The following is a 26,162-nucleotide window of genomic DNA, read 5'->3' on the forward strand; positions in this document are numbered from 1 at the left end:
GAAGAAAGCCAGATGAATCAATTTCCGCCCCAGTGGGACTGATTACCTTCTTTATTCTGCCAAAATCACAGAACTATTCTCCATCATTACATATCCATCATCCCTTATACTGAGTTCATTATTTGTTTTCTGGAAGAGGGGGACTAGGACACATGCGCAGTTCCTTAAAGGACACGCTGGGTGGCACAACAAACTCCCTCCGTTGGCCCGGGATCCCGCCGCTCCTTCTAAGAGCTTCGCCATGGGGACATCTCAGTCCCACCGGCCCCCTCTAGAGGCCCGCCATAAGCCAGGGGTCACCTCAACACTGACCCTGCAGTCCCCTGATCAACCTCAGCTTTGCCAATGGAATCCCAGATTTTACTAACAAGGGATCTATCTTCAGTTGCACATTCACATGAGTCAAGTTCTCAAGATTAATATTTAATGCCAAAAAGTTCATTAAATAGGGTTTCAGAACAAAATCCTCATCATATGGGTTTGGTTCCTCTAACTCCACACAAGCAGCACTTTCTCTCCCTGTCAACAGCCAAGTAACATTGAAAGGACACGTGACGATCAGCCACTGGGAGCGGCAGGACTTGGGTGAATTGAATCTCAGCAGCATCAAGAGAAGATGGACTGACGCGTCCATCTCAGAGGAACAGATGGCCTGGCCTCATCCTGCTTCAGCCTCACTCGGGGACACTTCTGTGACTTTGTGCTACACCCACTGGTACTATTCTTGACTAGCTCCAGACAGGGGTCCTGGACAGTCCCTTTACGGGTGGGGCTAGGAGCCTCCACACTAATACTTCTTTCTATCAAAAGGTTTTTTTCACTTGTCACCAGATAGTTCCTAACACGGCTGAAACTTAAAGGTCTTCCTTAAATACAAAACTTACTTTGCAAGTTATTTTAATCACATGATGCCTGAGGGGAGATACCAGTTGTATGTTGGAATGTAAGAGGGTGCTTGCCTCTCAGAATTATGTAATGTTCAGGATTGCTCCCTTTTTTTTTTTTTTTTTTAAGATTTTTACTTTTATTATTTATTTGAGAGAGAGAGGGGGAGACAGAAAAAGCATGAGGGGGGCAGGGTCAGAGGGAGAAGCAGACTTCCCCCTGAGCAGGGAGCCCAGTGAGGGACTGCAGCCAGGGACTCCAGGATCATGACCTGAGCTGGAAGCAGTCTCTCAACCAACTGAGCCACCCAGGTGCCCCAAAGATTCCTCTTTTTTAAGCCTGGCCTGCCCCACTCTGGTAACCACGGCCACCATTAATTAAGGTTAGGTACACTCTGATGGCCGGTACTCCAGGGCAGCCAGAAACACTGGGATGCCCACTCAGTTCTTTCCACTACTACATAGTGTTCTCTCACACTGAGGCCCACTGACAGAAAGTCTGATCTTCACTGACTGGATACAGAGAAATCACAAGCTTCCTTGGGATTCCAAAGAGTTAGAATGGTCAGTCTGACGGTCAAAAAATTATAGCTCTCTACTCCCCTCATTGATAGGAGTCTTCTTCCTCACTGGGTTTGGGGAAGTTGGGGTATCATTAAAAGTCACGTATATTTAATCTACGCCTTACACATCTGCAGTCACTGCACAAAGCCCATCTGCTTGGTAAGACGAGAAACTGCTTCCAACTCCTCTGTTCTGTGGGTACCAGAAAGGTTGTCCTTAATCAAACTGACGCATTGACATGACCTTTTAAAGGTCAAATCTCTTGGATATTACTTGAATACACGTGTTTTTTAAATACAACCTTCTCCCTCTAATCTATAATTATTTCACAGCTCTAAGTAATTGGAAATCTGTATCACTTGCCAGAAAGAGAAGGCAAAAAAATACCAATAATATAACACCATTTAACTGTCAAGACACACTGTTGTTTGCTAAAGGCACTGAAACCGAAATCTGCTCCCTCATTATTAAAAAAAAAAAAATTAAAAATCACTTAGTGTTAGAAAAGTGTTAAAGATGCAGTAGCCCAGACTGAGATGCCCTCGATGCTATTAAATCATCAGAGGAACTGGAAAAGAATTTTGTGTGAGAAAATAAATCCTGCCCGTGGAAGAGAGGGACTTGGGTATTCTTTAAATCCTGCTAGAATGCATCCTCTCAAATCATCTCACATACCATGGATGGACATGCCCCACCCTCTAGGAATTTTTTTATGCCAATGAAAACAAAATATAAACAGCACCAGCTATAAGTCTCTACATCCAACCCCCATAAGAGACGGTTGTAGCAATACAAAATGCACTGGTCACCTCGCCAGGATAAAGGCCATCTTTGAAAAAGTAATGATGAACATGATACTCAGTGGTGAAAGAGAAAATGCTTTTTCCCTAAGATCAGAAACAAGGCAAAGATCCCCACTTTTACCACTTCTATTCAACACAGAATCAGAAATTCTAGCCAGACCTATTAGGCAGGAAAAGAAATAAACAGCATCCAGATTGGAAAGGAAGAAGAAAAATCATTCCTGCTTGCATACAGCATAATCTCGTATTAGAATGCGCTAAAGATTCCGGTGTGTACACACACACACACACACAATTAACATATTAGACTTAATAAATTTGTCCAAGTTGTAGGATACAAGATCAACACTCAGAAATCACTTGCATTCCCTTGCACTACCAACGAACAATCTGAAAAAGACATTCGGAAACAATTCCATTTACAATAACATCAAGAAGAATAAAGTATTTAGGAATAAACTTAACCAAGAAGGTGAAAGACTTGTATGCTGTGTTTAAAAAAAGATAGCATGTCCCAAAGGGGGTCACTTGTACTAAACCCCAGCATCAGCAAACCAAGATTGAACACCTAACCTAACCACCATTTCAGCGCCCCAGGAATGCAAACTTGAACCAGTCACCATGGAATTAGAAGGTCAGCACTAATGAGATGATTCACCCATTTGACTCCTTCCGTTCTGCTTAAGAAGGTGACCTCCTCGGAGACAAGTCATTCTTTGGTAATCATTTCCTTTTTCCACCCCGTTTCCACCTTTAAAAACCTCCCCTTCCCCACAGCTCAGCCGAGCTCCTTTCTACTTGCTAGAGGGGATGCTGCCTGACTCCTGAACTGTTAAATAAAGCCACTTTGATGTTTAAATGGGCTCAGGTGAATTTTTGTCTCAAGGATTTGATGGCATCTCTGGGACCACAGGAGACTTCCAAGAGCTTCAGGGACAAGAAACACAGGTGAGGTACCCCACAGACCCTTTGAGCTCATGGACTTCATCACTTCCAAAGGCTGTGGGTAGGCTCATGCTTGATTCTGAGCTCCACTCTCATTGGGTCAAGCTTGGAACATTCGTCCAGCTTTGGGGATTCATTCTGCTTGGCAGAGGAAAGCTCTCCTGTTGACTCCTTGATGGTACTGAAAGAGCAATTTAGTTGCACTTAATTGTTACCTTAAATTAACGGCTGCCTGAGCCTAGAGAGCTTACCATCAGGGCGAGTGGAGGAAGAGGTGACAGTGGGCTTCCAGTGGGACTGAGTGGTCTCAAACGTGACCAGCTTAGGGAGAAGCACCCATCCCCCAGAATTCGCAGGTGGAAAGCAAAACTCCCAAAACCCGTGATCTCAGTGGCTTGTCTGCATGGCTTTCCACAATCTGTCCTTCTCTGAGGGAGGTTGTTTGAATTCCTTCCCAACTCTTCCCAGAGGGTTTTGGAAATCAAGAGGTTTTGAAATAACTGAGCCTCACCTTCAACATTCACTCACTACGTATTTATTCAATATCTACTCTCTGGCAGGCACTGGGCATGAGAGTGAGAGAGATGGCAGTGCGTCACCCAGAGAAGGCTGCTGCGCTTAGGAGGGCTATGGTCTAGCTAGGATGTCAGACATCCCCAATAACTACGTGTACACTAAGTAGGCACTACCAGGGCATCTGTATGACTCAGTCAGCTAAGTGTCTGCCTTCGGCTCAGGTCATGATCCCAGGGTCCTGGGATTGAGCCCTGCAGGGGCTCCCTGCTCAGGGGGAGCCTGCTTCTCCCTCTGCCTCTGACCCTACCACCCTGCACGTGTTCTCTCACTCTCTCAAACAAATAAAATCTTTAAAAATAATAATAATAATAATAATTAGTTGTTACCTCAGTACTATAAATAAGATGTACAAACTGCTTTGAGCTCTTGTAACAAAATACCACAGACTTGGTGACTTAGAAACAACAGAAATCGATTTCTCACAGTTCTGGAGACCGGATGTCCAAGATCAGGGCGCCAGTATGGTCGAGTGAAGGCCATCTTCAGAGGCACAGAATTTTCCTTGTATTCTCACAGGGTCGAAGGGGCTAGGTAGATCTCTGGGCTCTCTTTTCTAAGAGCACTAATCCCATTCATAAGGGCTCCACCCTCATGACCTTTCTCTTTTTTTAAATTTTATTTATTTGTTTTACAGACAGAGATCACAGATAGGCAGAGAGGCAGGCAGAGAGAGAGGGGAAAGCAGGCTCCCTGATGAGCAGAGAGCCCAGTGCGGTGCTCGATCCCAGGACCCTGAGATCACGTCCTCAGCTGAAGGCAGAGGCTTAACCCACTGAGCCACCCAGGCGCCCTCCACCCTCATGACCTTTTGCTGGAGTTTTCCAGGAAGACACATGAAGCCTAATGGAGACAAACCGATTGTCTGGCAGAGACCACAAGCCCTGCCTTCATGGCTCGGCTGTCTGGCTGGAACCATCCTGGGTGGAGGATAAGCAAGTGGAATCTGGGAGACGCGATTCGGTCTAGTGACATCTCAAGACCTTGTTTAGACACAATGATTCTGAAGAAAGGATTTAGACAGTCCACCTTCACTGTGACTCCTCACACTCCTCACCACTCAGCCTGGCCACCCAAACTGCCACCCCAGGCTACACCTAAGGGTAGGACAGAGCAGTGCTCAGGAGACTGGCTCTGGACTTGGACCACTGGTTTTGCAAAGCTGCTCTCCTACTCAGTGCTAGCTGTGTGACTGTGTGCAGCTACTGGGGTGCTCTTGGCCTCATGCTCTGGGTGGACAAGCATAGTGGCTGTTGCTGTCATGCTTGGGAAATCGAGGGACTTAATCCAGGTACAGTGTGTAAAACTGTCCTTGTGGTACTAAGTACTCAGTGAAAGACCAGACAGACACGTACTCCCATGGTTGTGGCAGCATCGTTCATAAGAGCCAAGGTTTGGAAACCAGCCAAGTGTCCATCAACGGATCCGTGAATAAAGATGTAGTAGATAGCTACAATGGACTATGATTCAGCCAGGGAAATTCTGCATTTACTACAACAAAGATCTTGAGGACATCGTGCTAAGGTAAGTCAGACAAACAAAGACAAGTACCGTACGGTAACTCTATTTTTAAGACTTTATTTACTTATTTAGGGACAGAAAGAGAGAGAGGGAGAGAGGAGAGGGAGAGAGAGAGAATCTCAAGCAGATTCCACATGGAGCTTGGAGCCCAATGCAGGGCTCGATCTCACAACCCTGAGATCATGGCCTGAGCTGAAATCAAGAATCAACTGAGCCACCCAGGTGCCCCTTAATGGTACCTCTCTATGTGGCATCTAAAAAAAAAACCAAAAACCTGAAAAGTTGTAAAAACAGAGTGAAGTGCTGGTTACCAAGGGCTGGGGGCAGGGAAATGGGAGAGGTGTTGTTGAAGGCACGTAGTGTACCTGAAGGATAAGTCCCAGAGACCTAACACATAGTATGCTGACTATAGTCCACAATGGTATGAGAAACATTAAACTTGCTGAGAGACTAGATCTTATTGTTCTGAACACTAGAAGAAATAAGAGTTATGGGGTTGCCTGGGTGACTCAGTGGGTTAAGCCTCTGCCTTTGGCTCAGGTCATGGTCTCAGGATCCTGGGATCAAGCCCCGCGTTGGGCTCTCAGCTCAGCAGGGAGCCTGCTTCCCTTCCTCTCTCTCTGCCTACTTGTGATCTCTCTCTGTCAAATAAATAAATAAAATAAAATCTTTAAAAAAAAAAAAGAAAGAAGAATTTATGTAACTTGATAGAGGTGTTAGCTAACAGTACAACGACAACTGTATTGCAATACAAAAGTATCAAGTCACCTTAAACTGACACAATGTTCTATGTCAAATATACATCAGTAAAAATAAAGAAATAAACAGTAGTTGTTCTAACACAATTCTGGACCCAGGGCTGAGCAGTCTGGTTCATGACTGGAGGTCTATAGAGTTGTTTAATATCATTTGATGTTGACAGCACCACCACTACTACCACCGCCACCACCCCCATCATCATCACTGAGCCCTACCCATTCTAATTGTTTGGGAAGCATTTTGCAGACCCTTGATTTCTTGGCTTGTGGTGAAGGAAAAACTCTAAGAACATACGTCCACCACCAGTTTTTCTCAGAGACTCAGAACGTTCAGAAGCACATTTTGGTCTGGCGGTTGGATATGGACCGTGGCAAAGCAAAGGAGAAAGGAAGGGACTGGGAGAAAAGGTTCTCCTGAGCACAAGAGCCGAAATTTTTGATGTGTCAGGAATGGTCTACGTCCAATATGACACCTTTTTACGTCGAAGCTCAGCTAAGTCAGTTAATTAGTTTTACCTCAGGGATGACGGTTCTTCCTTTCTCCCTACTTCATTCCTTCCTTTCTTCTCTCTTTTCTTTTTCTTCTTCTTCCTTTCTTTTCTTCTTTCTTTCCTTCCAAAGGAGTAAGACCAAGAGTTGATGAGCTAAGACATACACAACCAGGCCAATACCCAGACAAACCAGTACACCAAACACCAACTGAACAACAAGCAGTTCCCTGAAAGCCAGTTGGCTGAATTCCACATCCAGCAATCATCGTTCCCTGAATTCACCTAAACCCCTGAGCTATAGCTGAAGATGGAAAATAGACAAACGCAACAGGGCCCTTGGAGAATGGAAGTCATCAAGCCTTGCTTAGAGAGTTGTTCAAAGACAGCGCCTACAGCTGAGGGAGAAGTGCGGGGAGGGAGGTTCGGTTTTTCCAACAGACCCAAAGGGAAACGGGCATTGGAGGCTTTAAATAGGAAGGGTGTAGGGACACGTGGGCGCCTCTGTCATTTAAACGCCTACCTTCCGCTCAGGTCATGACCCCAGGGCCCTGGGATGGAGTCTCAAGTCGGGCTCCTTGCTCAGCAGGGAGCCCACCCCCCCCCCGCTTGTGTGTGTGCATGTGCACTCTCTCTCTGACAAATAAATCAATAAAATCATTAAAGAAAATAGGAAGGACTATAAAGGGAAGAAGAAAACCTCAAGCAAGACCAGGAGACTGGACACACTCCCTCAGAACACACGCAAACATGGTGGGGAGACCAGCGCAAATAATTTAGACAAATGCCACGCATAGAATAGGAGGCAGACACTAACACAGAGTTGGACTTTTTTCCCCAGAATGAGTAGGGAGGGCACAGGGTCACAACCTCTACATGGAAGATTTTTTTCCAACTGAGTTTAAATTCTTTCTTCAATTCTACACAAGTGGTATAAAGTGACCTAGCATCCTATCAACCCATAAACTATGGAGATTTTTTTTTTCCCAATTTCCATGTTTCCTCCTTCCCTAGATAACACTACGTCTGTTATGTATGTGACCCACATCAGTGGAGACATTCACGAAGCCTACTGGTTAAAAGTGTGCGTTCAATGGAGTTCCTGGCTGACTCGGTTGGTGAAGCATCTCACTCTTGGTTTCAACTCCGGTCGTGAACTCCAGGCGCTGGGATCAAGCCCTGTGCTGGACTCCACGCTCAGCAGGGTGTCCCCATCTAAACCTCCTCCCGCCTGCTCACATTCTCCATACAAAATCTTTAAAAAAAAATGTGTGGATTCAAGAGACAACCTATACGTGCTCTTGGTCAAGTCATGTCAACCTTCTCTGCTTTGGGGCGCCTGGGTGGCTCAGTGGTTAAGCCGCTGCCTTCGGCTCAGGTCATGATCTCAGGGTCCTGGGATCGAGTCCCGCATCGGGCTCTCTGCTCGGCAGGGAGCCTGCTTCCTCCTCTCTCTCTCTGCCTGCCTCTCTACCTACTTGAGATTTCTCTCTGTCAAATAAATAAATAAAATCTTTAAAAAAAAAAAAACCTTCTCTGCTTTAATTTCCTCATCTATATAATGGGAATAAGATAAGAAGAGCACCAACTTCACAGGATGGTTGTGAGCATTCAATAAATTACTATTTAAATTTCTTAGAACAGGAGCACCTGGGTAGTTCACTTCGGTAAGCTTCCCACTCTTGTTTTCAGCTCAGACCATGAACTCATGTTTGTGAGATCGAGCCCCACACTGGGCTCTGTGCTCGGCGTAGGGTCTGCTTGGGATTCTCTCCTCTCCTCCCACCAGCCGTGCTCTACCTCTCTCTCTCTAAAATGAGTAAGTAAATAAAATCTGAAATTCTTAGAATAGTCATTGGCTCATATTAAGTGATCTGCAAATGATAGTGATTATTATTACTACCAGTAGTAGTGGTGGGGTGGGTGGAGGGGTACTACTACTACTACTACACTATTACCACTGTGAGTCACAAAGTCAGATTAAACTACCTGGACTCAGACAAAGAAGTGTAAAAATTGGGAAGAGGAGAATGTCAGGTTTTAACTTCTTCTTATTCTGGAAGGAAAAAGCAAGTTACCTAGGGAGGCATCACATGATTTCCATTTGGAACAGAGCAGGATCACAAGAAACCTAGGCTGGACAATATCACTGGGTATAGTCTGAGGCGGGCATTGGAACAGACAGTACATTTCCAGCCTCTTCAAGCAGAGAGCCTTCGCTGAATGAATGAGTGGTCACGAGCCATTTCAGAGAATCCTGGTGGGCAAAAGCTGAACCACCCATTCAAGTGATTCCAGGAAAACACCCCAGGATGTGTTAGGAGGGAATTCTCCTGAAAGTAGCAGCAGAATTACCTAGGTCTGCCTCTTCATCTCCCCCAAGGAGGAGAACCATACTCTAATTGACCTTTGGCTTAGCCTTCTAATGCAATCATAGAGAAGAACAAATCTAGGGAATGTTTCCCATGACAGTGTTTCTTCCCTGCTCTGCTCACATTTCTGGACTCTTCCTCAAGGGAGAAGAGAAATCCCCTTCTGTGCCCATCATCTATCTGTGTGTCACCCAACCCCGGAAGCACACAAATGGCTCAGCTGATCTTCACTGGGCCAAGTGTAGCTGCAGGTCACTATACTAAAAGGCAAACGTGCTTTCTTCTGCTTTATGCAACAGATGCCAGCGGACTGCTCCTGGCAGTGCTTTCTCTGCACGTTCTCCTCCTCTGGCTACAAGATGGAGAAAGGGTCTTACTTGTCAGAGTGGGCCGGATGATACTCCAGCCTCAGCGGAGAGAGGCACAGACAGTCCCTTCCCATTCTGAGCAGATGGAACAGCAGGAGTAAAGGCTCCTGAGTGGGAGCCCAGTTGACGCAGCTGGGCGGGGTAGAGTGAGCAAGGCAGAAGCAGGAGGTGAGATCAGAGAGGTGGTGGGGCACCTGATCATGTGGGGCCTCCTCTCCCATGACAAGGAGGAGTCAGATGAGTGTGACTGTCTGACATAGTCTTTACCAGATCACTCTGGCTGCCTTGTGGAGAATAGATGGAGGGCAAGAGTAGCCGGAGGAGACCAGTGAAGGAAGGGGACTATTGTTCAGGTGAGGAGGGATGGTGCCTAGCACCAGGGTGTGATGCAAGACGTGGGAAGCCCCTGAAATGAGGCCTTTTTCCACCTGCGAAGGCACTCGATTTGTGTCAGAAATCAGAGGTGGAACTAAAGGGGACCTTAGACCTTAGCTGGTCTAGGCACCCTCATCTGAGGTCACCTGGGCAGACACTGGACAGAACCTGGCACGAAGCCCCACTTCAACAGCCTTCCACCGTGTGGCTCCTGTTTGGTCCCTCTCACTGTCCCTTCTATTTCTGTGGTTTTGGAGAGACGGATCCACCAAGATGCACTTTAGAGGCTCAGAGTAAAGCTAAGAACTTGCTTTTCATTTATTTCTGCATTATACACCACCTACTTCCCAAAAGGATTTGAGACCGCTTACAGGAACAATCATCTCAGATGTTTTCAGAGACTCCTTAAGGGCACAAGGAAATGTTTAAAACACAACATTAAGTGAAAAACCTAAGACATGACACTTTGTTCCTAATCATATTATTACATAATAGAAAGACAGAGAGAGAGGGAAGAAAGAGAGGGAGAGAACGAGGAAGAGGAAGGGAGGGGAAAGGAAGGGAACAGAAAGGGGGAGGAGAGGGAAAGACAAATTGGAAAGAAACATTAACGGTGGCTATTTCCCTTCTTAAAATGGTCTGGGCAGACCTCATTGTTAATAACATGGTTCCCTGAGATGCTGCAGCTAAGATGATTTTGAAGGATAGTAACATCTTTTTAATGTTAATAGTTATGTATTTATAGATCAAATATGTATTTCCAAAATATCGCTAACACGTCCAAACCATGTGTCGGCTCAATCTCATTCCTAGTGCAACTGAGGAATTTTATTACATTTTTACTCTATTCCAATTCAATTAATAGAAATAATTTTCTCTGAGCTAATAAAACTAGTTGGCACGGGAGCCTGGGTGGCTCAGTTGGTTGGGCAGCTGCCTTCAGCTCGGGTCATAGTCGTGGGGTTCCGTGATCACGTCCCGCATCGGGCTCTGAGCTTCGCAGGGAGCCTGCTTCTCCCCCTGACCTTCTCCCATCTCGTGCTCTCTCACCGTCTCTCTCTTTCTCTCACCGTCTGACTTGGAAATTTCCTTGACCAGACTGACAGGTTCATGAGGTACTCTTTCCACCTCCAGGTTCCTGCGGGGCACATTCTGCTAATGGTTCTCGAAGTCCATTCTTCGAGTCCCATTTTCTCCTGCCTCCACGAGCAATGTTCCCCCTGCCCTTCCCAACTCCGTTTACAATCCCCTTGAGGTGCTCTGGCCGCCAGCTGATGCCTGGATCCAAAGCCACTGCTACCGGATTTACCTTTAGGTGACCTCCACGCCCTATGTTCAGTACTGATTTCTCTTTCAGTTAGGTACTGATGCTCGAGACTTAGTGGCTTAACTCAACAACCATTTCACTATCTCCCCTGATGCTGTGGATTGACTAGGTTTGGGCAATTCTTCTGCTCTATACGGTGTCAGCTGGGGATGCAGATATCTGCGAGGCACAACTCAGAAGGACCTTCTATGATGGTTTACTCACCTGGCCAGCAGCTGGGGTCAGGTGGATGCTCTGATGGGACCGTCAATCGGAGTGCCTCACGTCTCACCCCCGTGTCTTTTCAATGCAGCCTGAGCTGCTCACAGCATGGCATCTGGAATCTGAGAGGCAAGAAGCAGAAATTGCTCAGACATCCTGGGACATCATTTTCGGTGCTTTCTGAGGGCTAAAGCCAATCATGGTACAGTACAGATTCAAGGGACACAAGTTCCGCCCCTTGGTGTGAGGAGTGTCATGCACACAGGGAGAGGGAAAGGATGGCTGGGGCCAGCTTGGGACACCAGCTGCCCCAGTGCCTCTGCCCGTAGCGAGTGTCCTTCACAGCCAGGATGAACTACGCAGACTGCTGCTTCTCAAACATCAGAGTACCCATAATCCCCCTGAGCTTGTGTGGCAACGCAGCCCAGACTCTGTGGATCTAAGTGGGTCCTAGGAAGCCACATCTTACAATTTTCAGGTGATGACAGATGCTGCTGGTTCACACTCGGAGTAAGAAGGATGTTGTTGGTATACTGGAGGTAGCCGAGGGTTAAAGACCACAGACCTGAGGTCAAAATCCATCGCTACCTCTTTTTCACTGTGGCTCCTTGAGTGTCCTCTAGACTGTTTCCCCACCTGTTTAAATGGAACCGTGAAACAACTGCAGGAACCAACAGGAAGAATAGGATATGGTACCACAGACTCTTGGCAGCTGTGTGTCAGGGGCACTTTACTTCTCCCCCTTTCTCACCTGTAGTTTCTTCACCTAAAATTAAAGTGGGAATGGGAATGACAGTATCTATCACATAAGGTGGTGATGAATCTTTAGGAAAATCTGGGATGAACACACAATGAATATGTGAGGAGATGTGGGATATATCCCTGCTCCCCTGTTGCCTTTCCTCCTCATCCACATCATATATCCCAGCAGGTCAGCATTTGTTACGATTTTGGGGGCAGACGGGCTGCAAGGAAGCAAGGGTTGAGTTTTAGAGGTAAGGGAAGTAGGAAGCTAATCCATGGTCTATGTCTGACCATGACCTACTCCGTGGAAAAGGGGGAGTTTGCTTCTCCTCCCCCTAGTGGACTGAAAGAATCATAAGCAAGAATTGTATTTGTCCAGGAGGCCTGGCAAAGAGCTCAGCTCCATCCTTTGTGGGATCAGGGGCTGCTGTCATTAATGATCCCTGCTGGGAAATTCAGCTGTGCCATTATCACAGTGAGAAGGGTCACCAAGTCCTATAAAGCTCCTGAGTGAGTTCCACATGGCCTATGCCCCCAGGGGGACCCTTGAACCATTCCTGGAAATCGGAGGCTCGGGACCACTGAGAACAATTCAAGTCCGTTTGGTCATGTATTCAGACTCTCTTGTAGTCACTGAAATCCATACAGAAAACAAAATGGCTCTCACGACTTGATGTCAGGATGGGAACCCAAACTATCCTACCTGGGAATAAGGCCACAAATGACAAGGCAAGAAACAATGCTTAATGTTCATTTTGCACTTCACGCTATGTTCTGAGGTAACGTGTGCACATGCACTATCTCATCTTTACAGCAACTCTAGGAAGAAGACAGCATAATAACCCCCATTGTCTATATAAGGGAACCAAGGACACAGAAATGAGGAGCTTCTCAAGGTCGTACAATGACGTGGCAGGGTGTGCACTTGAAGTCACATCTGCCTGATGACAAAAAATGCTGCACTTTTTTTTAAAAAGATTTTATTTATTTATTTGACAGAGAGAGATCACAAGTAGACAGAGAGGCAGGCAGAGAGAGGAAGGGAAGCAGGTTCCCTGCTGAGCAGAGAGCCCGATGCGGAACTCGATCCCAGGACCCTGAGATCATGACCCGACTCGAAGACAGCAGCTTTACCCACTGAGCCACCCAGGCACCCCATGCTGCACTCTTTTTTGAGGGCTGGAGGCAGGTAGCATCCCACAAATGAAAATAAGTTTTCTCTCCTGGATCAATGACTAAGATGTTGGTCCCTTGTTCCAACACACACATAGAGCCCTTGGGAAGAGAGAGCAGCCATAATAAAGCAGGACTTGAGGAAGCTAACTCCTGAGTTCTGTTGATGAAGGCAGAACTGGGAGAATCTATTGCTCCGATTCCATCTGATCTGAATACACTGCTCTGTGTATGGGACCTGGCACCGTATACCTGAGTGACCAGCAGTTCACCAAGGCTGCATGCTCTTGGCATCCATGCTGGGCACTGTACTACGTCATTTTCCCTCCCATGCAGGCCTCTTCTTCCCCAGTGGGCTGTGCCTTTCTTAAGGACCCAGACCTTATCATGTCCTGCTTCAATCCCCTGCCCTGATCCCTCAGAGAAGATAGTCCTCCTCTGGAGTCACTCCATCTCTACTGGCTCCTCCTCCAACCTCCCCTCTGGAATGCTCTGAAAATGCAAATTAAACGAGGTCACTCCAACTTCAAAATCCCTCAGGCTCCCACTGTCTTTCAGCCCAGGGCATCCAAAGTCCTTCCTAAACTCATCCCGCGCCCTTCCCTCACCCACACCTGGCTCTCCAGCCACGCGCCCGGTTACCTGCAGCTTCACAGCAGGTTCTCTCTTCCCTGCTTTTTACTCATGCTCTTTCCTACACCTGCAAGGTCTTTTTCTCAACTTACTCGCCTAACAGTATGCCCTGCAGCGAATTACCACACCTCTCTGAAACAGAAAGGGGCAGAAATGGGTTGTTCTAGGAGCTAGTAAAAAAGAATGAGAAAATGCAATGAGGTAAAACATTTCTTGACACGTGCCAGGCATTTTATATGTGTCATTCCATCTAATCGTCACCAACAGCCCTATGGGAGAGACCCAACTGCTTTCCTGTCATGGGGTTATTAGGTCCCGAATGTCACACAGGTAGAAGGTGGTGGAGTCCAGGTAGCCAGGACCCAAGAGCTCAAACACACAAACCCTCCCCACCAGACCAGGCCCCTGGGAGCTACCAAGGCTGCATAATTAATGTGCTGGCCCAGAAGGGGTCACCTAAGCATGAGACCCCTGAGCTGATGGGTAAATGGCATCATGGCAACTGCAGGGCCTGGAAGGGGCCAAAACATTGACCATCCTCTTCATGGAGCATCTCGTGCTTCATGCTCTTTATACCGGAAGAACGTCCCTATGATAATATTAACCACAATGTTGAGTAATAATAAAAACACCACTTCTAGAGTGTTCCCCATGTGCCATCTTCTCTGTGAATTTACGTATGTATACATATTTTTTACATTTAATCCTTAAAACAGTCCATTTTACAGACGAGGAAACCAAGGCACAGAGAGGTTAGATAACAGGCCTAAGGAAGCACAGAAGCATGGGGTAGAGTTAGAGTGATAGCCTAAGGCTATTTGCCTCAAAGCCTGTTCTCAGAAAACCCAGGCCACCCTGCCTGAACACTCTCCCACCTTATATGCCACCTTAATCGATGAAGTTGGAATGGCCTGTGTCCATCGGTATAGGACCCACTGGGAGAGTCCAGCAGGTGTTTCTCAAGGGGCCCCGCTGGATTCATTCATTCCTTGTGCCTCACAAACCCAAGGACTGAGGACCCTACAGTCAGTGGTGTTCAGAGACACTGAAGGTTGCCGACAAAACTTACGAAAGACAGGCACGTACAACAGAAAGAACTCTCAATAAGCGTGCCACTTACAATGATTATTGAAAGACCAAGAAGACCAGAGTGCCTCTGCTGCCATGAACTGCACATTCGTTCCTTGTCTGGAGCCAAATGACAATCATGTGCCCATTAAACAGACGTGGAACCTCTACACAGCGGTAAGCAAAAGCAGGTATAGCAAAAAGTGGTTAGGTGAGCACATCATCATCTAAGTTATGCTGAGCTCCTCTGGGTTGTAGGTGACAGAGACCACTTGCATTTATTTAAGTAGGAAGGAGAGTTTCTTATTTAAAGAAATGGGGGGGGGCACCAGGGTGTCTCAGTGGGTTCAGCCTCTGCCTGTGGCTCATAGTCTCAGGGTCCTGGGATTGAGCCCCATATCTGGCTCTTTGCTTGGTGGGAAGCCTGCTTCCCCTTCTCTCTCTGCCTGCCTTTCTGCCTATTTGTGATCTCTCTTTTTTTTTAAATCTTAAAAAAAAAAAAAAGAAAGAAAGAAATATGGGGCTATCTCATAATATCCCTGAGGAAGAATTAAACTGTGGTCTCGAGAGGGATAGAAGTTAAGAACAAGAAAAACAGAAGCCATGAGATTCTCTTGCTTTCAAATATATACATATATATGTGCATATAAATATATATACTATACACACTCTGTAAATTTTCATTGTTAGATATATAAATGACACATATTTTTTATATATCTATTTCTTCTAATTCCTCTCTCTCCTCTCACAGTCTGTCAAATCAGATATTCCCTATACATCAACTTCACCCTTTTCTTCTGTAAGGCAGAATTCTTGCTTCACAGAAACTGATCCTGACTGAATTTAACAGAAAAAGAATTTACTGAAAGGCTATTAGGAAGGCAAAAGAACAATACAAAACATGAAAAAAACAACAGGCATAAAGTGAAGCTCGACAGCCAGACACCACCAACAGCCCACTGCACACCGAGCCCGGGAAGGCTGGCACTGCTGCTGCTCCTGCGAACCCACCATCTCAGCTTGTCCAGCCTCTCCACCTGCTGGCACCAGGCGCCACGTGCACAGTCTCTAGGTCACCCATAGCAAGCTTGTGAGCTTCAGTTATGGAAATTTACAATTGTATATAATACACATGCATACACGCATACTACACGCACACACTCACACGATATAAACATACAGATACACAGACACACACCCAAGTAGAATGGTATGAGGAACTCCCCTTACTAACTAAACAATTCTCAACACACTGCCCATCCCCATAGCCCCCATAACATTTTGAAGCAAATATATATATATATATATTTTTAAAGATTTTGTTTATTTGACAGAGAGAGATCACAAGTAGGCAGAGAGGCAGGCAGAGAGAGAAGAGAAAGCAGGCTCCCTGCTGAGCAGAGAGCCCGATGCGGGGCTCAATCCCAGGACCCTGGGATCATGACCTGAGCTGAAGGCAAAGGCTTTAACCTGCTGAGCCACCCAGCACCCCAATCCATAACTTTCTGACAAGAGCTAAGGGTATAACACATTACACCAAACATGCAGATCACGATATCCCAGACCCTGAAGGGCAGAGCCCTGCTAAGTGTCACTGAACATTAGTTTATGGGTTCTCCCAATCTCGCTGAATGTTTTTTTCACATAATGGAAAGCCCAGTGCCAAAAAAGCTGTCGCGAAATGCATCTAGATGGTAAACATGCTTGGTCCTTGTACCCTGGGGCCTATCCCAGAGGGCTCTGACTCGGAGTCTAGAGTTGGACGTAAGCATCTGTCTTTTCTTTAAAAATTCCCCACAGGGGGCACCCGGGTGGCTCAGCGGGTTAAGGCCTCTGCTTTCAGCTCAGGTCATGGTATCAGGGTCCTGGGCTTGAGCTCTGCATCGGACTCTCTGCTCAGTAGGGATCCTGCTTCCCCCTCTCTCTGCCTGCCTCTCTACCTACTTGTGATCTCTGTCTGTCAAATGAACAAAATCTTAAAGAAAAAAAAAAAAAAAAAAGACAAAACCCACAAAAGTCCTTTATGCTTTGCTGGTTTGCACTGGGTTGGGTACAACTATTTAGTCTCTGCCATTCAAAACCAAACTTCCCCTACAATGTTTGGGCTGCAGAGACAGGAAGGCGTTGGAAACTGAGACAGAGAAGAACAGAGAAATTATAAAAACTCCCAGGGAGGGGCGCCTGGGTGGCTCAGTGGTTTGGGCTGCTGCCTTCGGCTTGGGTCATGATCTCAGGGTCCTGGGATCGAGCCCCGCATCGGGCTCTCTGCTCCGCAGGAAGCCTGCTTCTCTCTCTCTCTCTCTCTCTCTCTCTCTCTGCCTGCCTCTCTGCCTACTTGTGATCTCTGTCTGTCTAATAAATAAATAAAATCTTTAAAAAAAAAAAAAAAAACTCCCAGGGAAAACCGGCTGCAGCATAAGACCTGCTCCCAGGGTGGGCAGCAGCGGAGGTGGTGGGAGCGATGCTGGGGCCCTGCCTGAGGCCCAGGTAGGGAAGGTGCAGCCACAGAGGGGGCGGTAGCTCGGGAAGCGCTGGCCCCAGGGCCTTGCAGGTCCACAGAGGCCTCAACTCTGAGCCTGGTGAAGAGCAGTCCCGGCTGCGGGTGGACTGCATGGGGTGTGGAAACATGTCCAGCGGCAAGCACTAACCGCAACTTCACCGGCGAGGGCCGCGAGAGCTGCTTCCAGCAGAGCATCCACAGCAACCGCAGCTACACCGGCGGCTCCGACCATGACTGCAGATCGACCAGGATCACCTGTGCCAGTACTGCCTCCTGTAAAAGTGCTTCTGGGTGCGCACGAGTAAGGAGGCGGTGCAGCACGGCCGCATCACGCACTCGCTGCCTGGCACCGTGGCCGCCTCCTTGGGCAGCCCCCCCAGGCTGGGCGCTGGCGGCCCCAGGCAGAGAACACTTCCCGGGGCAGCCGGTGTCGGAGCTGATCGCGCAGCTGCTAGGAGCCAAGCCAAACCCCGCGCTGTCCAGGCGCTTCAGCGCGGGTGCGTTTGGCGCTGATGGCGCCGGGCGGTGTGAGAGCAGGCGGTGGGGCGGCTCTTCAGCACCGTTGAGTGGGCGCGCCACGCCCCCTTCTTCCCAGAGCTGCCTGTGGCCCGCCAGGTGGCGCTGCTGCGCCCCCGCTGGAGCGAGCTCTTCCACTGCGCAAGCGTGGGCACGGCCCCTGCACGGGGCGCAGCTCCTGGCCGCGCCGCCTGCACGCCGGGCCCTTCACGCACCAGGTGCGCGCCTTCCAGGAGCAGGTGGACAAGCTGGGCCGCCGGCAGGTGGACTCGCCTGCCTCAAGGCCATCGCGCTCTTTACGCCTGACGCCTGTGGCCTCTCCGACCCAGCGCACGGGGGAAAACCTGCAGGAGACGGCGCAGGTGGCCCTCATGGAGTGTGTGCGGGCCCAGTACTGGTCCCAGCCCCAGCACTTCGGGCGTCCGCTGCTGCGGCTCCCGGCCCTGCGGGCCCTCCCAGCTTCCCTCAACTCCCAGCTGTTCTTCATGCGCCTGGTGGGCAAGACACCCACCGAGTCGCTGATCCGATCAATTGGCCCTATGGCCCTGGCCAGTGACTTCGCCTGGACGGCCACGCCACTGGCTGGGTCAGCACACCTCAAGGGACACGGATGCTTCAGCCTCCCACGGGGCTCCCAAGCGGAGGACCTTGGCTTCTCTCCTCAGACTCCTATTTTTTTAAAGACTGCGAAACGTTTGTCTCCTGTTTGCTTTTTAAATGATCAGGAAACCAAAGAGAGCGTCAGGCTCCAGCCTCGGCCTCCCCAGAACTCCAGGCCAGAATAGAGGGCCAGGGACCAAGGGGCCCATTCCTGGGACAGCCTGGCGCTCAGCACCCCATTCATGAACTTTTGGGGCCAGTGGGGTTGGCTTCCCTCGGGGGACGGCCTGGCCTCTGGCCTAGAGGGGCCAGCGGAGTAATGTGCCAGGCAGATTGTCTGGATATGTGATCCACGTTGGATACTATATGATGAATGAATCAAGGCCTATAATAAAGATGTTTCCTACCTGAAAACAAAAGCAAAACAGAACATAACACCTATCCCATAAAGAGTCAAGAAAAGCCAAGCTCTAGTTATACTACTTCTCTGTCCTTATTCTGTGTCTCAATTACTCTAGAGTCAATTTACTTTAAGCAAGTTCGCACAAACGGTTACCAACAAATACTAAATAAATCAATTTATGAGGAAATTTTAAATACACCTAATTGGGACACGGTACTGAAAAGCATTTTATTTCCCTCTCGTCATTTCAGTGGCACTGCAGATTCTCTGGGCAAATAACTCTCCATTTGAGAAAAATTATTTCTAATTCAACAGTGTGACACATGTGGTCAACAGCATCTGAAAGCTGAAGAAGAAATGAAGTTGGATGGAGTCCATTTATGTTCACAAATGTCACCACAGACTGCCTCCACGTCTTCAAAACTTATCTATGTATTTATTTACTTCTTGAACTAACCACCACTGACACCTACTGCATGTCAGACATGGCGCTAAGTGTTTTATTACTGTTAAATATCACTTCATCTTTACAATCATCTATGAAGTGGAATTATTATCATCCCCATTTCTCCCATCAGGGAACGGAGACGCACAATACTTTAACAACACGGCTCATAAGAGGCAGAGGTAGGATCTGCTTGGGTCCGGACCCCATGTTTTCAATCACTATGATTAGTTTCCAAGGTCCTACAAAAACTCCGAGTCGTCACCCCAAACCTTGGTTTTCCCCACCGCAGGGTCCCCACGTGGCCCCAGCTTCAAGGACATTCTCTCAATTTCTTGAACAGTACACATCCTTCCCGGCCCTAACGGAACACCTTCCCACATCCGCCTTAATTTCTTACCCTCCTGGTTCAGCTTAAACGTTACTCAGGAAATTACAAACTCTAATGCACCCTGTACTTCCCAGCACTCAATGCAAAACAGTAATGATTAATTTCACGGGTCGTTATTTCCTTCCTGTCTTGGCCAGCCAGGGGGTGAGTCCCTCACGCATCCTGTCAGTCCTGTTTATCATGGGTTCCCAATCACCGAACACCCACGACCCACCCAAAACGAAGGCCATTCCCCCTACACAGACACACACCCCCGACTGGCCTGATCTCAGGTGCACGGTGGGGATCCTGACAACCCCTCGAGGAACGTAACCTACTCAAGAGGGAGAACGGAACTCCTCCCCCATCAACACTCCACCTACTGGCTTCACGTCGGTCTTTTAGCAGGACTTGAGCCCCAACAAGGCCGAAACCCCACCTGCCTGGTTCAGGCCACATGACCACTCCCACTTTCTCCAGGGCCCGCGCACAGCACAGGTGAGATAAATTGCAGCTCCATAAGTGAAGCCCCGCTCCGGGCTCTTCACAGCTGTGAAACGAGGGGCGCACGAGCTGGCAGTGTATTTTTTGGCAAACCAGTGTATTCCTGAGACACAGGCCCGCCTCCCAGCGAGGCCCCAGCCCCCGGGGACACGGGGCCCTGACACCATGCCCTACAGGTACCTCTGCGCAGAGAAGCATCTTCCCAAGGGCCGCTCACGCCCTCCTCCTCTGTGTCGACCTTGAGGAGGAAGTACAGGAGGTGAAAGAGGGCGTCCTCAGGACAGTGGCCATGGGCCTGGAGGTTCTGAGGTGCTGCGCCCACTGGGACAAGGTTGCGGGATCCTGAGACGCCAGGCAAGAAGCCAGCCTCACAGAAGGCTGCAAAATGGCAGTTGGTGTCAGTGACCCGCCCACGTCAGCTATCCTTCCCGCTCATTGGTGCCTCTGCCCACACGCTGATTGGACAATTTCCCCGCTCCTTCGGTCTTCGGAAGGAATCATTGGCTAGCTCTTTGGGCCCCGCCCACAGAACCCTGGGCGCACACTCTCTCTCCTTTCCCATTCCCACCTGGTAGGCCCGCAATCGCACCTCGGTCCTCCTTCTCTGCTGCTTCTGTTTTCTGAGTTTGGCCTGAATTAATCAGGAGCTTCAGGTGGCTGTAGTCGGTACAAAACCCAGCTTTCTCCCATAGAATTTCTTTAGCACCCTTTTCAAAACTCAGATGGACTATTTCTGGGGACTATTTCTGGGTTCTTGGCTCTGTTCTGTTCTATGTGTCTGTCCTGCAAATACCACACAGTCTTCCTAATTATACTGGGTGGGGTGAAAAAATAATGAATACTGTTTTTCTGAAAATAAATAAATCAATTTAATAAAAAAAAATAACTACTAATAAATTCTGAAACTCCGTAGACTGTGTTCCCACATTAGTATTATTTTCAAAATTCTTTTTGAAACTACTCTAATTCCTTTGTCTTTCATTTTAGAATATTTTAGTCTATCTCTATGAAAACAAACGAAGCTGACAGGATTTTGATAGGAATGGCATTAAATCTCTCATTCAGTCTGGGGACAACTGACATCTTTACGATGCTTAGTCTTCCAAATCACGAGCATGATGTATCTCTCCATTTATTTATATCTTTGATTTCCTATATCAGTGCTAAATAGCTTTTATCCCGAAGTAGTTTCTTTCTATGAGTAATTGGGAATGTATGTTTCATTGTGGAGCCTACATATTCATTGCTAGCATAGAGGAATACAACTTACCTTTATGTGTTTATCCTATATACTGTTTCACTGCGAAATTCCATTATTAGTTCTAAGAAGAATTACGTTCTCATACCCTCTTGTGGCATAAGGCCTGAAATTAAGATTCCGTATCAAGGGCTGTCTTGACATCTGGAAGATCAAGGAGGGACTCAAATGGCATCATGCATGTTCTCCTCTCCCTCTTCCCTCACGGGGAAGGTCTCTTAACCAAACACCCTTCTCATCCCTGCCTATTGGTTTTTGGGGAGCAGCATTCAGTTCCCTAGAAGCCCACTGAATTCTTCAGGCCAGCCATTCACACCCTCCCATGGGAACCAGGACTTGCCACACCCTCTTGTTTCAACCAAGTCTTGCCTTCCAAGGCCCTGCTGGTTCTCTCTGTTCGTAATTGCAATCTCTGTGCAGCCCTGCACAGTGTGTGGTATCCTCTCTCCTGAAGTGTGTATGTGACTAGTAAACTGTTGTCAATCACACGTGTCAGGTGTCAGGGCATCCCACAAGTCTGGAGCAGGAATCTCTCTCTCATCAGGGAGCTGAGGAGAAGGTGATTAAAACAAGTGGCATCACAAACAGGGTGTCCCCACGTTAAATAAGGGCACGGGGTCAGCTTGACCTGCTCCTTCACTAACTAACTGGCTTCAGAGGTGACAATCACGATCTGGGAGGGAACTGGCCATCGCTGGCTCGCTTGTGTTCTGTTATCTCACATGAAGGTTGTCATCCATTTCCAAACTAATGTCCCATCCTTGCCAACAAGGTGAGAATGAATGAGAATTGACTGTATCTAGCAGGGAGGTGTCATGTATGTGACATGCATGTGGCCTGTATTGGTCTCCAAGGCTCCTCCCTGAGGTCGGCAACCACAGGACATGACTGGCGTGCTTGAGTTCCAGGGACTGGGTGTTGGGCCAGTGCTTGGGGCTGACTTGCAGATCCTATGGGGAAAAGCACACCGAAGCACAGTCCTGGGGGTAACCCTCTGTGTTGTGGGTACGAAGGAGAGAGGCCCCGACCCCAGGGAAATGTAAGAATGGCTCCCTGGCTGCCTCCTGAGTCACCGTGGTTCAGGCAATGGGAGTGGCCTTGCCTGTCTCCCAAGCTGCCGCTCCTCTCTCTGTTACCATGTGTCTTCCTGAACCCTCAGGGTTTTGAGGTGCACATCCATGGCAGCCCAGGGCCCACGAACTGATGAAAAACAGAAAAGTGGAGGAGGGGCTTTTGGTGTCCACTTCTCTCCCAGTGCCAAAACCCTCACCAGTACACTTGCCTTTCTCTTAGTGTTGTTGCTCCCCAGGTCATTGATAGACTTGTGATCCAGGGACTTGAGGCTTGTCTCTGGCCATGAATGAAATGATTTTGCTGGCTGGACCCCAACACTGGGGAAATGGACTGGCATTCCCACAGAAAGAGGACAGCCATCTGTGGGCTGATGGACCCAGTCCCTTTCCCCATAAACTCCCATAAACACCATGTGTGATTAGGTGGAGACAGAAATAAAAACTCGTGACTCTATGTGGCTAGAAATGAGAATCTATCCTGAGGGAATCTATAGAGTGGGAAAAGAGGGCAGGGGAAACAGTTCCCCTTGAGAGAAGGTAGGGCTGTAGAAGAAGATGGTTTTGCTTCATTGATGACTAGGCTGTGGGTCCTGCGCTCTTCCACTGACCACTCCATTGACTAAATCTGTTTGGCACAAGATCCTGATCCTCAGGGTTATGGGGGAAATATACAGGGGACCTCTGTGACACAGTGAAAGGATCAACTCACACTTTGACATATGCCAGGAGACTTGAAACCATACAACCATGGCCATGACAGAAGCTCCAAGGCTGATGATGTTGATTTGAGACTCTCTGGAAGAAAACACCAAGAAAGAGGAGCAGGGTAAAAAGACACTCCCCAGGGAGCCTGGGTGGCTCAGGGGTTAAGCCTCTGCCTTCAGCTCAGGTCATGATCTCAGGGTCTTGGCATCGAGCCCCGCATTGGGCTCTCTGATCAACGGGGAGCCTGCTTCCCCCCCCCCCTGCCTGCCTCTCTGCCTACTTGTGAACTTCCTCTCGGTCAAATAAATAAATAAAATCTTAAAAAAAAAAAAAAAGACACCCCCCCACGCCACACTATATCCAGGAAGACACAAACCCAAGCAAAGGAGGAGTGGAAGAGAGAAATCTGAATACAGGAGGCAGAACCCTCCTCCCACTGACTAATTCAACATAGGCTCAAAATTTGACCCAATTGTAAATCCTACATTTACAAGGGCACCTGTTTAGTCGTCTAAAGGCTCACATGTTTAGTCGTCTGATTTCAGCTCAGGTCTTGATCCCGGGATCCTGGGATAAAGCCCCATGTCAAGCTCCCTGCTGGGCAAGGAGTCAGTCTGCTTCTCCCTCTGCCTCTCCCTGCTGCTCCCCCTGGGTCCTGCTCTGTCACACTTGCTTGCTGTCTCTCTCACAAATGAACACATAAAATCTCTTAAAAAAAAAAAAAGAAATCCAAAATTTACCAAAATAATTTAATTGGGAAAATTAAAAGGAGGCCAATTGCCTTTTGTGACTCTACAACATGGGTTCTGGATGAATTTTAATGTTGCTAAGATGCACCGGTTGGCTGACCTACATGGACTTAAGACGAGGGCTCAAATTCTGGTTATAGCAAGTACAATAACCATATTTTCTACCTTCTGTATTTAATGCTTTGACATCTCAGGCCTTGCTGACTTTGGAGGGACTTTCCCTGGCAGGCTTACTTAATTCCTAGAGATGGTCAGCAGCTTGCCTACAGGCAGAGCTTTCACATGTAAAGCAACCAATTCAGAGCCTTTACCCCCAACCATCTCTTGTAAGAAACTCTCACTCTGGGCCACTATCCCCTGCCCTGATCACCCCAGGGGCAGGGACAGACTACTCCAGACAGACACCACTGTGTCCCGGAACCCACTGACATGACACCGACTAGGCAGTCTTAAATGTGCTTAGCCGGATTCACCTGCCCCTTGCCATGGAAACCACAGTAAAGGGTCTTGCCCGTGTCGTCTGTCCCTTCACTCCCTCTTTCTCCTGACCGCCCCTGGTGCTTCCCTGGGTGGCCCTCCATGGCTCTCAGGACCTCCTCTCTCGGGATCAGGGAGTCGATGAACGCTTCTTCCATTGTGAGAGTTACTTGTATATCTGCCTGTCTTACCATATCTGATTAAAATAAACCCCGGTCTCCTTAAAACATCTGAGACACTTGGGGGCTCAGTGGGTTAAGCTTTTGGCTCAGGTGATGATCTCAGGGTCATAGGATCCTGTCCCATGTCGGACTATGTGCTCAGGGTGGAGTCTGCTTGGGATTTTCTCTCCCTCCGCCTTTCCCTCCCCACCACCACCCCTGCCCCAGCTCCTGTCCTAGCTCTCTCTCTTGCTCTCTCTTTAAAAGAAATAAAGTCATTTTTTAAAAAACATGAGGGAGCCCAACAAATTTAAAGATGGTGAATATTTTGCTATTATAAATTTGGCCAATATGTTCTATTCAGTGCCTATTTCAACATCCTCTCAGTCACACGTGCCTCGACCTTGAAGGAGACACGATTTACCTAGTTATACACAGGGCACCCAAACCGCTCTGCTATCACAGGCAACTTTTGCGGGCAGGATCTTACTGCACCCAGCTTTCTCCAGGAACATAGGTGGGACATCACATTTAGGACATCCTACTGTGAGGATATTTGTTTGACAAACTTGTTAAGGACCTACAAATGCGGGGGTTCCTGGGTGGCGTTGTCAGTTATGTGTTTGCCTTGGGCTCAGGTCCTGATCTCAGGGTGCTGGCAACAAGCCCTGCATGGGGCTCCCCGATCAGCAGGAAGTCTGCTTCTCCCTCTCCCTCTGCCCTGCCAGCCCTTTGTTCTCTCTCGCGCGCGTGCGTGCACGCGTTCTATCAAGTAACTAAATAAAATCTTTAAAAAGAAAAGAGGACATAGAAGTCCAACACCTTACAGTACTTTTTGGGTCTGGAGGCAATGCATCCCTTCTTTATAAATTTAATGCAAGCCCATTTAGACTGCTACTTGTCAATGAGCCCAAGGTAAGAGGGGAGGGTCTCCCCTCAACAAAAGGCTCTAGGATCTGTGCAAGCAAAAATTACCTATTGGGGGTGACTGGGTGGATCAGTTAGTGAAGTGTCTGCCTTTGTCTTGGGTCCTGATCTCAGGATCAAGGGGCAGGATCTTGGGTCCTGATCTCAGGCAAGGGGGTCCCTGCTCAGTGGGGAGCCCGCTTCTCCCTCTCCCTTTCACCGCCTCTTCCAGCCAGAGCTCTCTCTTAACTACAGAAGCAAAAACTTTGAAAAAATATCACCTGTTAGTGCCCAGGTGAAAAGGCTTTAGCAGCCCCCTTTCCCTCTTCCTGGAGTCCCTGGACCACCCATGCTGTCTGTCAGTCGTCCATGGGCTCCCAATGCAAGAAACAGCCCTCCTTGGCCCTGGTTAGAGACCATGAGAGCAGCAGTTGCTGGCCATGCACTGGGCTCTCCAGGAAATAGAATCTTACACAGACTCAGCCTTCATTTCCAGCTGAAGCCCAAGTCTGCATATCCTACCTGCAGGTGGAGGTGGGGGCTTCTGTCCACAGTGCATTGCCAGATTCCATGGTGCCGGAGGACGTCCGCTCTTCCTTCTACCCCTTGGCCACCCAGCGATTCCCTTGGGATCAACTGCGTGAACATCAATGGAAGTTACTACATTTTGGATTTGATGACCACGTCTCCCTCCT

At 48.2% G+C, this 26,162-nt stretch overlaps 2 long non-coding RNA genes and 1 pseudogene across 2 annotated transcripts in view; 1 reads left to right on the top strand and 2 right to left on the bottom strand.

Moving 5' to 3' along the window:
• Positions 1 to 15,857, bottom strand: part of LOC132026838 (uncharacterized) — a 47,895-nt gene extending 32,038 nt beyond the window's left edge. The window contains exons 1-3 of the long non-coding RNA XR_009407013.1: positions 15,812 to 15,857; positions 11,183 to 11,301; positions 6,565 to 6,660 (exon numbers count right to left, since the gene is read on the bottom strand). This is a non-coding gene — a long non-coding RNA (uncharacterized LOC132026838). The remainder of the gene's footprint in view (positions 1 to 6,564; positions 6,661 to 11,182; positions 11,302 to 15,811) is intronic.
• Positions 15,858 to 17,261: 1,404 nt separating this feature from the next.
• LOC132027304 (nuclear receptor subfamily 2 group F member 6-like) lies at positions 17,262 to 18,601 on the top strand (annotated as a pseudogene).
• Positions 18,602 to 23,708: 5,107 nt separating this feature from the next.
• Positions 23,709 to 26,162, bottom strand: part of LOC132026837 (uncharacterized) — a 47,979-nt gene continuing 45,525 nt past the window's right edge. The window contains exons 8-9 of the long non-coding RNA XR_009407012.1: positions 25,990 to 26,103; positions 23,709 to 23,741 (exon numbers count right to left, since the gene is read on the bottom strand). This is a non-coding gene — a long non-coding RNA (uncharacterized LOC132026837). The remainder of the gene's footprint in view (positions 23,742 to 25,989; positions 26,104 to 26,162) is intronic.

The sequence above is a fragment of the Mustela nigripes genome, chromosome 11 (genome assembly GCF_022355385.1).
Source record: "Mustela nigripes isolate SB6536 chromosome 11, MUSNIG.SB6536, whole genome shotgun sequence".
Classification (NCBI taxonomy): Eukaryota; Metazoa; Chordata; class Mammalia; order Carnivora; family Mustelidae; genus Mustela; species Mustela nigripes.